The following is a 12655-nucleotide window of genomic DNA, read 5'->3' as shown; positions in this document are numbered from 1 at the left end:
CCGATGCGATGCGATATCGCTATCGGCGATCAGCGACATACTATGCATGTTTTTAAAGCGTCCCAGGTAATAAACCCGATGCGATGCGATATCGCTATCGGTGATCGGCGATACACTATCCATGCTTTCTTAAAGTGCCCATACTCCCGATGCGATGCGATATCGCTATCGGCAATCAGGGATTTCAAAAGGTGTCAATATAAGGATTTAAGTTTTCCCCGACACACGATTGCGATAAAGCTAGAAGTGCAAACTTCAAAAAGCCGTTAAAACAGAGGGATATTGCGATTAATTCATATTAAAAGCCTTATCTGTCGAACAATGATTTACCTGCGCTCAACCGCCAAAACATCCAAGGCACGCTTAAACAAATCATTTGGCCGATTAATGATATGATGGTCATTTAAAGGATTGGCAGGTTTTAACGGCCATTTAATGTAATAGTAAGTCCTAAAATATTCTCATAGATTGTATCCGCGACAAATTTAAAGTTAATCCCTCATCACGCATTGATCAATATATCTCGCTCATATTTGTTTTCACTACCAATTCTCTGTGTTACGCTTATTTTCACTCCTGTGCAGAATTCCTCCGAAGCAGAAAACTCAAGCAGAATGGGGAAGAAGTCTAAGAAAACCACAGTCGCTTCCGCTATGCCAGCCACAGGACAAGCCGTCACTGATCCAACAAATAAAAAGAAAGGATTGATATCTGATACTATTTGTTCTGGTCTCGGCAAAACTACTTGGCAGAGTACCTATAATTTGATTGAGGCCGAAGAACCTGAAGTGACAACAGTACAAGCCACTGAAGATTCAACTCGGAAATCTAATGGTACTTTAAAGGACTTAGCCGACTCCTTCCTTCATCGGATAGCAGCTCGGGAACAAATTCTCCCATATACGGATGTAGTGAGGTGGGCGATTGAGGAAATCCCAATCACAGACAGAACTTTCTGCACCAGAGATGGGAGAATCTTCGGTTCATTCAAGGTTGATGATTTAAGGCAAATGTATCATTTTCCTGAGCCAGAGAAGAAGTACAACAAGGCGTTTTTGGAGAAATTCCGAAAAGAGAACGAAATTGAATCCGAACCCATCTGGGATTAGAGACAAAATCTGGCAAAACACAAACATGAATCTTCCGGTAAGTACTCTGTTGATTCCCTAAGCTCTCCTTATTGTTATTCTGGGATAATGATGTGTAGATTGTGGGGGTTGCACGATTCTGCTAATTTCACTATAGAAATGGTTCCCTTGATGGAAGCGGCATGTAACAGTGAAATAATGGATTGGGCAACTATACTGTCAGATAAACTAGCAACAGATGTTCTTGATTTTAGGAATAAGACCAGCGTTACTGAAAGGTTAATTCCTCCATTCTACTACAGTGCCTATATTCTAGATACCCTGTGTTTTAATTCTGAATTTCCTGTGCTCGGCTGGAGTTGGACATCACAAGACCCCATGCCTATTCACATATATCATCAGAAATTGTGGAAAGCTTCCAATAAGCACCATTTATACCAAGTCTGCAATGGCTTTATGTTACCCATTCATTACTCTATTTTTTATAAACCTGCTCCCAAGATTTCCTACCAAGCCGGGATTGACTTAACATCAATAGGAAGATGGTTCGGGGAGGAAAAGTTCACTTATATAAGAGTTTTCGGTAGCCAAGCCGAACCTCATGTCCTTCCTTTGTACATACCTGATAAACTGCTGGCGAGGGAAATAGCTTATCAAATCATTGCCGAGGGTGTTACACAGACTCTCAAGAAAAATAAGAAACAGGTCTGGCCCTCTTTTCCTTTGAGATGTGGTGTCTACACGTTGCATGATTTCAAACATGCAGAGAAAGAAGCTACAAAGATAAAATCATTAACTCTAGAAACTCTCCCTAATAGGCGATTTGATCCCAACAAAGTCACCTATAATGCACTTGAACAGGCCAAATTGACAAAGTTTGATCATAAAGAAGATATGTTCGATGACCTGTTCTCCTCAGCTGAGTCAATATTGCAGGTTAAGGCACTAGCCAGAATGAAATATCAGGATGAAGGGTTGGTTGAATTCAACAGACTTAGAGAAAAAAGGTTGCAAACTCTGCCTCTAGATCTATTAGCAACAACCCCAACAACATCATCAAGCGAGCCTGAATGGCAACATTCAAAGGAACCTCCAGTTACAACAAAAGAACAAGATAAAGCACAGGAGGAAACTCAGACTAAAGAGCAGGGGAAAGTGCGGGAGGAGACCCAGACTAAAGAGCAGAAGCAGAGCAACATAGAAGTAAATGTGGATACTCATATTGATCCAAAATTTCTCCAGGAATGGCAACAATTTGATTCTATTATCAGCAGTCTATAATGTTCAAAGGACACCGAAACTTCGAAAGCAGCAGACACACAGGAAACCACTTCACAACAGGTTCCAAGTGGAACCAGCGGCCCACCCAGTTCAAAGGAAGTAGAAATAATACCAAAGGACCCCTCCGATCAAATCATTTTGCAGGTAGAAGAGATTCCTCCCTTGGATGTCTTCTATAGCCCAAGGCATAAAGCTGTAGTAAAACAACAGAGGAAGAGAAGAAGGACTGATCAACCTTCCCTTTTCCCAGAACAGACGGTCACGGGCAATGTGGTTTGGAAGGAGGAATTTGACCCCTCTGATGACTTAACAAAACTATCACAATATGCTGGAGCCTATTTGGCAGCAACAATAGACAAAGCATCAAAGGTGAGTCTTTTATTGAAAACAAAAGACCAGGAAATCTTTTTATTACAGGCATAGCTAATTGAAGCACAGTAGAAAGCGGAGCAGGCAGAACAGCAATTGTTGACACAACAGCAAGTAAATAATCAATTAACTCAACAATTGCAGGCAGAGAAACAAAGGATTGACCACAGCGCAATCCAGAAGCAGAAAGAATTGTCTGAAGCCTTGGCACAACTGAAGGCAGCAAATGAACAAATGCTGAAAACAAAATATGAGTAGATTGCTCAACTATCAGCACAACTTGAGAAGACAAAGGGCGTTCCACAAATAACTGAATTCAGAGTAGAAGCACTACAGATAAATACGGCATTAATAGCCCAAATCAAGCTTCTATGTCAACAAATCGCCCAGGCGGAACCACTATGCGAATTGACGGCATCAATAAGTGAAAAAACAGAAAAGGCTAGAGCGGAATTGGATCAAGCTGAAGAAACGATAGCTGCATTTCTTGACTGGCAAGATACTGATCAGGGACAAGCGGCAAATTTACCAAGAATTTTAGAGTCACATAAAGATATATTGTTTACAGAATGGCAGTCCCAGTTAATGAAAGCAGAGAGGGCAATTTCAAGGTGCAAATCAACTACAAGCAATTTGGTTGAATTGGTTAATAATACTCTCTACTTGTCAAACATGATTTCCCAATGCACTCCAGGAAAATTGACAGCAATGAAAACATTGGAGCAGTCATGTTATCCAGATCTAGAGGAAAAGGGGAGATTAATTGCTGGAATTAATAGTTTAACATGGGACACCTATTGGTTCTTCTTAGTAAAACCACACACTCAAAGAGACGCCCTCAAATGCCTTACAGATGCAATCGGGTATATTATCCCCAATATTCAGGATGCCACCTATGCCGCCCAGCTTAGATCTCGCCTCAACAGACCGCCCGAAGTGGAGCCAATGCTTGCGATAAGTCAGCTCAGGTTCAAAGGCAAACAGCCTACTTGATGATTCATGCCGCCAACTGTCAAGTTGCTGAGAACAATATGATCAAAATCAATTGATACCAATTAAGTAGGATTTCAGTTTCATAGATAGTTAGCTTAATTAAGTATTTATAGACCCTTTCATGTTTTTAGAAAGGGTCGTAAAGTTTTGTACTTGACTTAAAGACTGAAGTTACACTACTGTACTTCATCCATATTCTTTTATAAAACTGGACCAATTATTCTAATTTTGACAAGAAAGCTTTTATGTAAATGTGCACTACTGTCTTTGTTTGAAAGTATTTCCGCGTTGGAAGAAGAATATCAAATAGCGATTAATGTTGGGAGTGACTATCAGCTCATATGGTACTATTATCTATGTCTGAATTCATTCTTTTCATATGAATTGTTATTTGATTGCCTTTGTTATTATCGGATATATGTATGTGTTTTAACAGCATTTCTTTATTCCCTCCACTATTGGATGTTTATGGGATGCTTTTCTTTTGATCGTATATGTATCGATGATATATAAGTGTAGCAATATTGCGCTAATCCCTTTGTTTAACGATTTAAGCAAAGTAATCCTTGAATGAATAAAAGTCCATGTTTATTAAATAGAGTCATCTACATGCCTGTTTATAAACATAGATCATTAAGCGCTACACTTTAAAGTACAATAGTTCCCGGGATTAGTAGTAGTTCTTTTAATTAGGAGATAAATTAAGTTATTCGCCTATCATTAGATTAATCAACCAATCATTCATTCATCCCGTTTATCCATTACTAGGAAACTGGTCCCATTATCCCCAGTCGGAGCCACCATTCCAAATAGAAAAGGAGTTGTATTAAGGTCTGGACTGGGTGGTTATCCCCCAATGTTGATAAAACGATTTTCGGGGCATCAACAGGATCGTATCTCCACATGAAACTTTGTTTTAGTTTAAGTCTCTGAAGGATTTGTTCTACTTCTTTTCCAGCTTCTCTGCTATTACACACAAAAGGGCCTAGTTGATCTTTGATTCTGCGCTGGGCCTTATTTTTGGCCTTAACAAAATGCACTTCATCTAAGTTCATTATCTGCCTGTAGTACTCCAGAGAAAATAACCTCATTGGGAGGTATCTGGGCAATTTATATGGGGCCAACTCATAGCCATAGATCCTAATTTCTGTGTGATTTTGGTACAAGTACTAATCTCCCACTTTGTGTTGTTTTGACAGCTGAAGGATCCTCTTGATATCTAAATTGATTCTTGGAGGAAGAATTCCTAGCAACATGGTCACTACTGGATGTACAAAGAGATCTATGAAGTCTGTGTATGGGTATGGTGAGTCATACTTATGGATCAAAGGAGTCCAGAAAATCACTGACCTAGGATGACCTTTGGTATCAAGCTTTTGGAGAGTGAAGGGGAACTTTTCAGCTTGGTAATATAGAAAAAGATGGTATAAAACTGAAGAATACTTGAATACCCTTTCATTACTCATTCTATGGAATTGGTCATGCATCCTATCAGCTATGTACTTAGCATAGTCATACATTACAGGAGGAGGCTGTCCTAGAGTGAAAATGGACATAAAGGCTTAGATGCTTTCATCTATGTATTCACCGGTAGTATAACCTAAGATACTAGATATCATTGCTACAATGTCTTGGCCAAATTGAGAAAATATGGTGTATACATATGGGAGAGGACCTTGTGGGATGTGTTTTTCTTCTACAATAAAAATTTGGAACATTTCAGCAAGCTTTGTAGTGGTTAGCTTGGGGAATCTGTGTAGTAGGTCTCCAATTGAAATAGGGGTCAAGTTCCGCCCTGGCTGAAGTTGGAGCATTTCATTTATTGATTCAGCAGTGATGGTGAAAAGTACACTCTGGTCTGGGGACATCACTGCTCTTTGACTGGGAATGTAGTTGGCATGGCAATAATGGAAAATCTCTAGGAAGATGTGTACCTTAGGAAATTGATACTTAGGCAAATTAGATTCCCAAAGACCTATTTTATCAACTTGGTTTAGGTATTGGCCTCTGCATCGGCAATATAATTTGAGTGTGGATTCATGGATAGAGGTGTCCTTGATTTGGAAATATTTATCAGTGAGAGGAAGGTAGTCCAGGTCCAAATGAGGAGTGATAATTGGTCTGACATCCATGGCAATTGGGGCAGCCATTTTTAGTTCTTGTTGATTTAAGAATGGGTACATTATAGTTTCAGTCTTTTAAGGTAATGGTGGGTCAATTCCAGGTGGGTTTTATGTTACTAAAGTTCTTCTTTAATTTCAATTTAAGAAGACTTAATGACTGGTTTGGAAATTGATATGGTTTTCAATGGATTCTGGCTTAAATACCTGGAATTTGAAGAAACTGGGTCTGAACCAGGTGAATGGAAATTCTGAACGGTTGAAAAGGCTTCAATCAGGCTGGAAGGCAATCTGGGAGCTTTTGGCATCTTCAGAGTGCAAGTGTACATGGGTTGATGGCTTTCAACGTTCACAGGAGTGTGCATGGAAGTTTATAGTTAGAAAAATGATAAAAACAATGATTTGGGGCATTTTTAGATTTATGCACGAAAAGTCAATTTGGAAAGTAGGGGTGAACAGTGACCGTTTGTTGCGTAGTGGGGTGAACAGTGATCGTTTTTCATGTAGCGGGCTGGCGGTAAGTGGTTTACTTCGCATAGCCTTTGGGAACTTGGCAGTATTGGGGGTAGGTCGCCCGATTCCATTCATTGAGCGCCACGTCGCCTCAGGGGCCCAGCTGAAAACATCTGATTTCAGGCGGGTATCGTTCGGATTTCGGGCCCTCCCGAAATCAACATGGGCCGTCGGATGGGGAGGGGAGAGATCGTGTGGTGGTCGGGTGCAGGAGTTGCACGAAAGGTAATGGAGGGGCCTGGTGGGCATTTAAACGCGGTGGTTTTGATTTAATTTGGGATTAAGGCGAAGGTTAATGTATCGGCCGAGATTTCATTGGTGGATGGTTTGATTTTAATTAATCACAGATCGATTAATTATGTCATTTAGTCAGGGTTGGAAAATATCATGTTTATATTTCAAACTTCGGGGTAGGGATATTAGTATTCAAGGGGTTTAATAAATATATACGGGAAGAAGGGGTTTTTTTGGGAATTTAATAAATATAAATAAAATCAGAAGTTAATATGAAAAGGCGGAAAATGGATTGCGCTAAGAATAATGTGTTTTTTGTAGTTCATTTTCTTTTTACATTGAAACATTATAACTTAGGCTAAGTGTATTTTTGTGGGTTTTTCAGAGAAAATGGATTTTTATGGGGGTGATTGCTTTTCCTTAGGAAAAAAGCGAGTTTTAACCTTAGGAAAAGGGATTTATTAGGGAAAATGAATGAATTGAAGAGGGGTGAATGTTTATGAGGGGATTTTAGTACTTAAGATCTATAAGTCATTGAGTCGAGGGGCTGGTCCCTCCAAAAGTCAGAGAAATGCTCTAAGCCTCTTTGACTTAGGGTTTTTAAGCACTTAGATCTTTATTTTGGGAAATTAGTTAAGTAAAAGGGGAAAATGAATTAAGAGAGTTAATTAATTGACTTTGATTTCCATCTGCATGCTTGAGTGCCTATTCACATATGTGACTTTTATGATGAAAAATATGATACACATGCTTTTGTCTAATCAATCATCAAAATTCTGCAACCTTTCTACTACTTACCCATCTACTCATCCTACCATTTTTACTTCTCTTTATTAGGGTGCATTTGAGCTAGCAAACCCTTATAAACATTTTTCTTTTCTTTACAATAGTAATCTAACTAAATCTAACCTTATTACATCCAAGGGCTCAAATTAAATAGTTGAGCTCCTTTTATTTACTCTATCTATCTACTTATCTGCCAAGATTAAATAGTTTAGTCAGATTTTATTCTCTATCTATGAACATGAAATTGAAAACCTGAAATAGCCAAGTTTAAACATTTTGACTATCATGGATTGTGGCATAGATTACAAACTGCACACAATCATTTATTTTGCACAAAAAGTAAAAAGTAGTGGCATTTTGACTTGCACACTTTCATGGTCTTTTATTGGGGTTCATATTTTTCATCTTTTTGACCTTTTATTCTTTTTGTCCTTTGATTTTTCTTTTAAGACATACCTTCTTTACATTTTTTAATTTTTTGAATATGGAAAACATTTGCAAAAAGCAAAGGTATGCACACACTAGCAATTTCCCCAAAAGGTGCAAAGAGAGGCCGATAGATTTTTTAAATTGGAAAAATGGTATAAAAATTGGAAAAATGAACTGAGGATAATATTTGTAGATATGTATGCCATATACCATATGTGTTGGCAAATTTAAATTTTATGTAGATATTCTAAAAAATGATATTTTAGTTTTATGAATGTTTATTATACATATATATACATATATATATATATATATATATATATATATATATATATATATGTATATACATATATATATATACATATATATATATATATATACATATACATATATATATACATATATATATATATATATATATATATATATATATATATATATATATATATATATATATATATATATATATATATATATATATATATATACAACTTATTACATATAATAAACATTCATAAAACTAAAATATCATTTTTTACAATATATATATATATATATATGGATAAAACTAAAAAATACTAATTTATATACTTATAACAAAATATTAAAAATAGAGAAGCTTAGAAACCACCATTTAAATCATTTTAATATTAAATCACTATTTAAATTTAATTAAAATGATTCCATTATATTATTAATTAATATTTTTTAATTAATTAAAATTTATTTACAATTTATTTTAAATGTATATCTTGATTGCAGTTTGTCCTCATCAAACCCCTCCATCACAAAATTATAATATATCATCATTATTGATATAATTAAAATCACTGCTTACTTATTTTTAGTTATATATATCATAATTACTAATTTAAACAAATATATATATATATATATATATATATATATATATATCTGTCATGTGGAAAGAGTCAATTTTGCGGACAAAACCAACCTCCCTAGAAGCTTAAGGCTTTCTAGTGACAAACAAGACAATTAAGAACAATCCTTCTTTAAATATGCATTTACCATATAAGAAATCAAGTGTTTAGATCCTACCTATAGTCCAACGCTGTTGTAGTAGTCCAGCCTCGTCGATCCGGATGAGCTCCTCCTTCTCTTCGAAACCTACATTCACTAACAATCAAACGATTAAATAGCACCTGAATATCTCATAAAATAAAACATATTTAACATACATACCAAGGAGTATATGAAACAACTCATAAATAACAAATTGTTGAGAAGAATGGACTTATTTGTATTAATAGGAAACAAAAGAAACCATTACAACCTGAGCCTTGGTGTTGTGCAAGTTCCTCCCAGGGTCCAGCAAGAGTTTTCCTTTACTTTGATCAGCTCACCCACTTCCAAATGAAACAAGAAGAATGACAATCTCTCCTCACAAGCTTCTACAAGGAAGTCCTAATCTCAGCAGCATCTACCCTTAGGAATGTTCAGCTTTCAACCTCCCCTCCCTCTGGCCCAATGCATGTATTTATAGTGTTGTAGAGGAAGTTAATCAGTTCCACCATCAATGGGATAAGCCCCTCTTTGGGTGGGTTAGCTCCCCTCTTGATGGGATAAGTTCCTCTTCCATAGGGATACATGAACCATCTGGAGGCGCTCCATAAACGTCAAACAAGCTTCTAGAATGCTCTAGAAATGACCACAAGTAACTTTTTTGGAGTGAAACTTGCACCTTTTGACCTTTACAGGAGTACGCACCCATTGCTTTACAAAAAGAGCGTACAAGTACGCATGTATTGTGAACTTGGGTTGCATACACGCAGGTAAGGCTGAGAGAAACTGCGTACCCAGAGATAATTGACTTTAAATGACTTTTCTCTCTTTCTTGGAGTTTGACATGGAAAGCAGAGGCATGAGACTTGCCAAGGAGGATAGTATGATAGTTGATGGAGCCATACTAACTGCAAATAGTCATGGTGACATTTTTTAGTGTAACAGATTGCCCCCTAAAGTGCGAAGCCTGAAGTAGATTTAGGGTTTCAAATCATCTAGGAAGGGTGAAGTATTTTATCATTTCAAGGATTATCTTGTGGAGAGCCCAGTCAGAACCTGCAAATATTCAACACAAAATACATATATAAGATGATATCATCGCTGAGGTAGGCATTCCCATACTCAGATTGAAAACTTTAACTAACAATCTAACTATTGCTCTGATACAGGAATGATTTTGCAATACATCACAATCATAGACACACGTAGACACAGTATGGACGCAGCCATCTGTTTATGATTAGTCTACTATATAATGAATACAAAACTCCTCGCAGCCTGGATGGTGGACACTAGATCCAGGGTCCTGATTTCTACTTCCCGAATTGGTACGATTCTATCCATGCGAATAAATGAGTTGATGTCGAACATAGTAGAAACCACTTGATTACCAGTCAATGATGTAAACTGTTAACAAGTGTGAGAGAGACCACCAGTGATGTCAATGGTTCTCAAAGTACCCAGTACAATCCATGATATGTGAATGAATGGGTTGATGTCGAACATGTCACGGAATCCTTCGATCGAAAGTCAATGATGTAAACTGTCGTCAAAGGCGAGAAACCTGCCATTGATGCATGCAGACTTCAAGGTATTGACGATTTCTAAGTCATCTCTCTAGATAATGTGTTGATGTCGATAGAAAGCGACCCGTTGTAGGCAAGCCCACAACACGAAATCATAGTTCAAGTTGAAGAAATATTGTTGACTGACTCAGGGATGGTCAAAATGGATGACAAGTATTTTGCATATGAATGGTTTATCTGCAGAGACCTCTTGAACACATAACGACACGACAGATGGCTTGGTGACGATTGACCCAAAGTTAATACCCAGAAACGGTTGAAGACTTTCAAAGTGGTTTAATCAACTTTAATACAAAGGATTTCCCAACCCAGGTGAATGAAAAGTGTCGTGTTAAAGAGTGATAGTAAGGTTTTTTCTGTGACAAAGGATAACAAATAGGTTCATTCTTCTCTCTTTTCCCCCACCATTTCTGGCAAGTACCTCTTTATTTTTTAACAAGCTTGAGGAGGATAACATATTCTTGATTATAAGCTCATCCTTCGGATGAGTCCAACTTAGTTTAGATTCGAACCCTAAGAAGGAGTGGTCCGTTCCTGTTTGTAATCGAACAGGTCCTTTACTGTGAAATTTTAACGAGTCCAGTATAGGAGAAACTCGGCGTTTTTCAATTTTAGAGAGTCTGAAAAAACTAAAGAAGACTCCAGGGTTGAACTTTTTCGTAAATTTGTGTCTCCCAAGCCCGAAAAAGTATAAAATAATACTTGAGAGAACTGCTTGATCTTACGACCAAGGAGTACTTTCATGATTAGTGTCTTTGAGCTGAAAAGTAAAAAGCGATTAAAGACACGTCGTTTTATTTCCAGTATCGAATTTGAAACGACAAAAATCCAGCAATCTTTTCCTGTTTTTACGGTCAGAAAAAGGGCTATAAGGGGACCGTCTTTTAATTCCATTTTAACGAGTGTAAAAGAAATGCTCGGCAATCTTTTCATGTTTTAGGAGTCAGGAAAGGGCTTAAAATATGACTCTGATGTTTTGGTTCGTGAAAAATGATAATTTTCTCTAAAAGTCCTTTTGTCCTGCACAAAAACAACACATTACTCATACCTGTTTAAGATAGGCAAAAATACATTGAAAAATATCCTTCCATGGTGAAAAATAAACAAACCTAGCATTCATTTATCCAAAAAACTATAAAAAGACCTTTTACCATGTCATTTTTACCATTTTACTGTTGAGGGAGAGAAAAGGGCTTTTGGCAAGAAACTTCCCGTGGACTTTGCGGAGAATCCGACCGTCGAAATCGAGCGCCGTCTCTTTCAGGTATTCCACAACATCCTCCTCTTTGTTTTCATCCGTTTAGAATTTCATTTTAAGCCCTAGTTTGATTTTTTGGGGGCTTTGGGGTTTCAAGATACGCTTCTCGGGGTACGCAGGTGCCCCATGGGCGACCTGCGTACCCCGACATTTTCGTTAATGGGAAAATGGCAGGAGTACGCAGCCTACCTTCAGAACAGCTGTGTACCGCCGCTCTGTTTCTGAACGCGGGGTGCGTACTCCGTGCAAAGCAATTTCAAAACCCCAAATCTCAAAACTATACCATTAATTTTTGATTTAATGAATTCTAATGAATGTTTTCTGATGTGTAGATTGCCCACCATGCTTGATTGGCGCGAAAGAGAACACGAAGATGTCGATTTGGCCGCAATAGATCATCAACCTTCCATTGATGCTTTGAAGGCATGCGGTCTCTACAAATACTGGGCCATACCTGGCATGAGGGCCCAGGTGCCATTCTTAGAGTGGCTGGTTGAAAGGTGGAACGTCCAGGAACAATGTTTTTACATCGGAGGGCACCAGCTCGAGATAGAGCCCTCAGACATATATTTTCTCACTGGTTTGCCTAATAGGGGCGAGCAACTGTCTCTGTTCGGGACTAGTCCGGGTGGCCAATCCCTTGCTAGTCTCCGGCTAGAGTGGTGCAACAATCAAAACCAGGAGAAGGGGATAGAAATCAAATACATATCTCGTCCTGAACTTATGGTAATTGCCTTTACAGTTACCAGATTTTGCGGCACGGCCGCTTTGCACATTGCCACCGGGTCCCAAATGCGGATGGCGATTGATTGCTTCCAAGGCATCATTTTCAACTGGTGCGATGTTGTGTTGGCCAATATGAAGGGCCAACTGACTAGGGCAAAGAACGGGCAATTAAATACCTTTGGGTATGGGCCTTTAGTTGTGAGCTTTGCCCTAGAGAGAGTTCTGATGCTTATCCCTCAACATATCACT

Source organism: Pinus tabuliformis, chromosome 9 (assembly GCF_031772625.1).
Source record: "Pinus tabuliformis cultivar Carrire ecotype Pingquan chromosome 9, CPIR1, whole genome shotgun sequence".
Lineage (NCBI taxonomy): Eukaryota > Viridiplantae > Streptophyta > Pinopsida > Pinales > Pinaceae > Pinus > Pinus tabuliformis.
The sequence above is the reverse complement of the archived record's forward strand: the minus strand, read 5'-3'. Positions refer to the sequence as shown.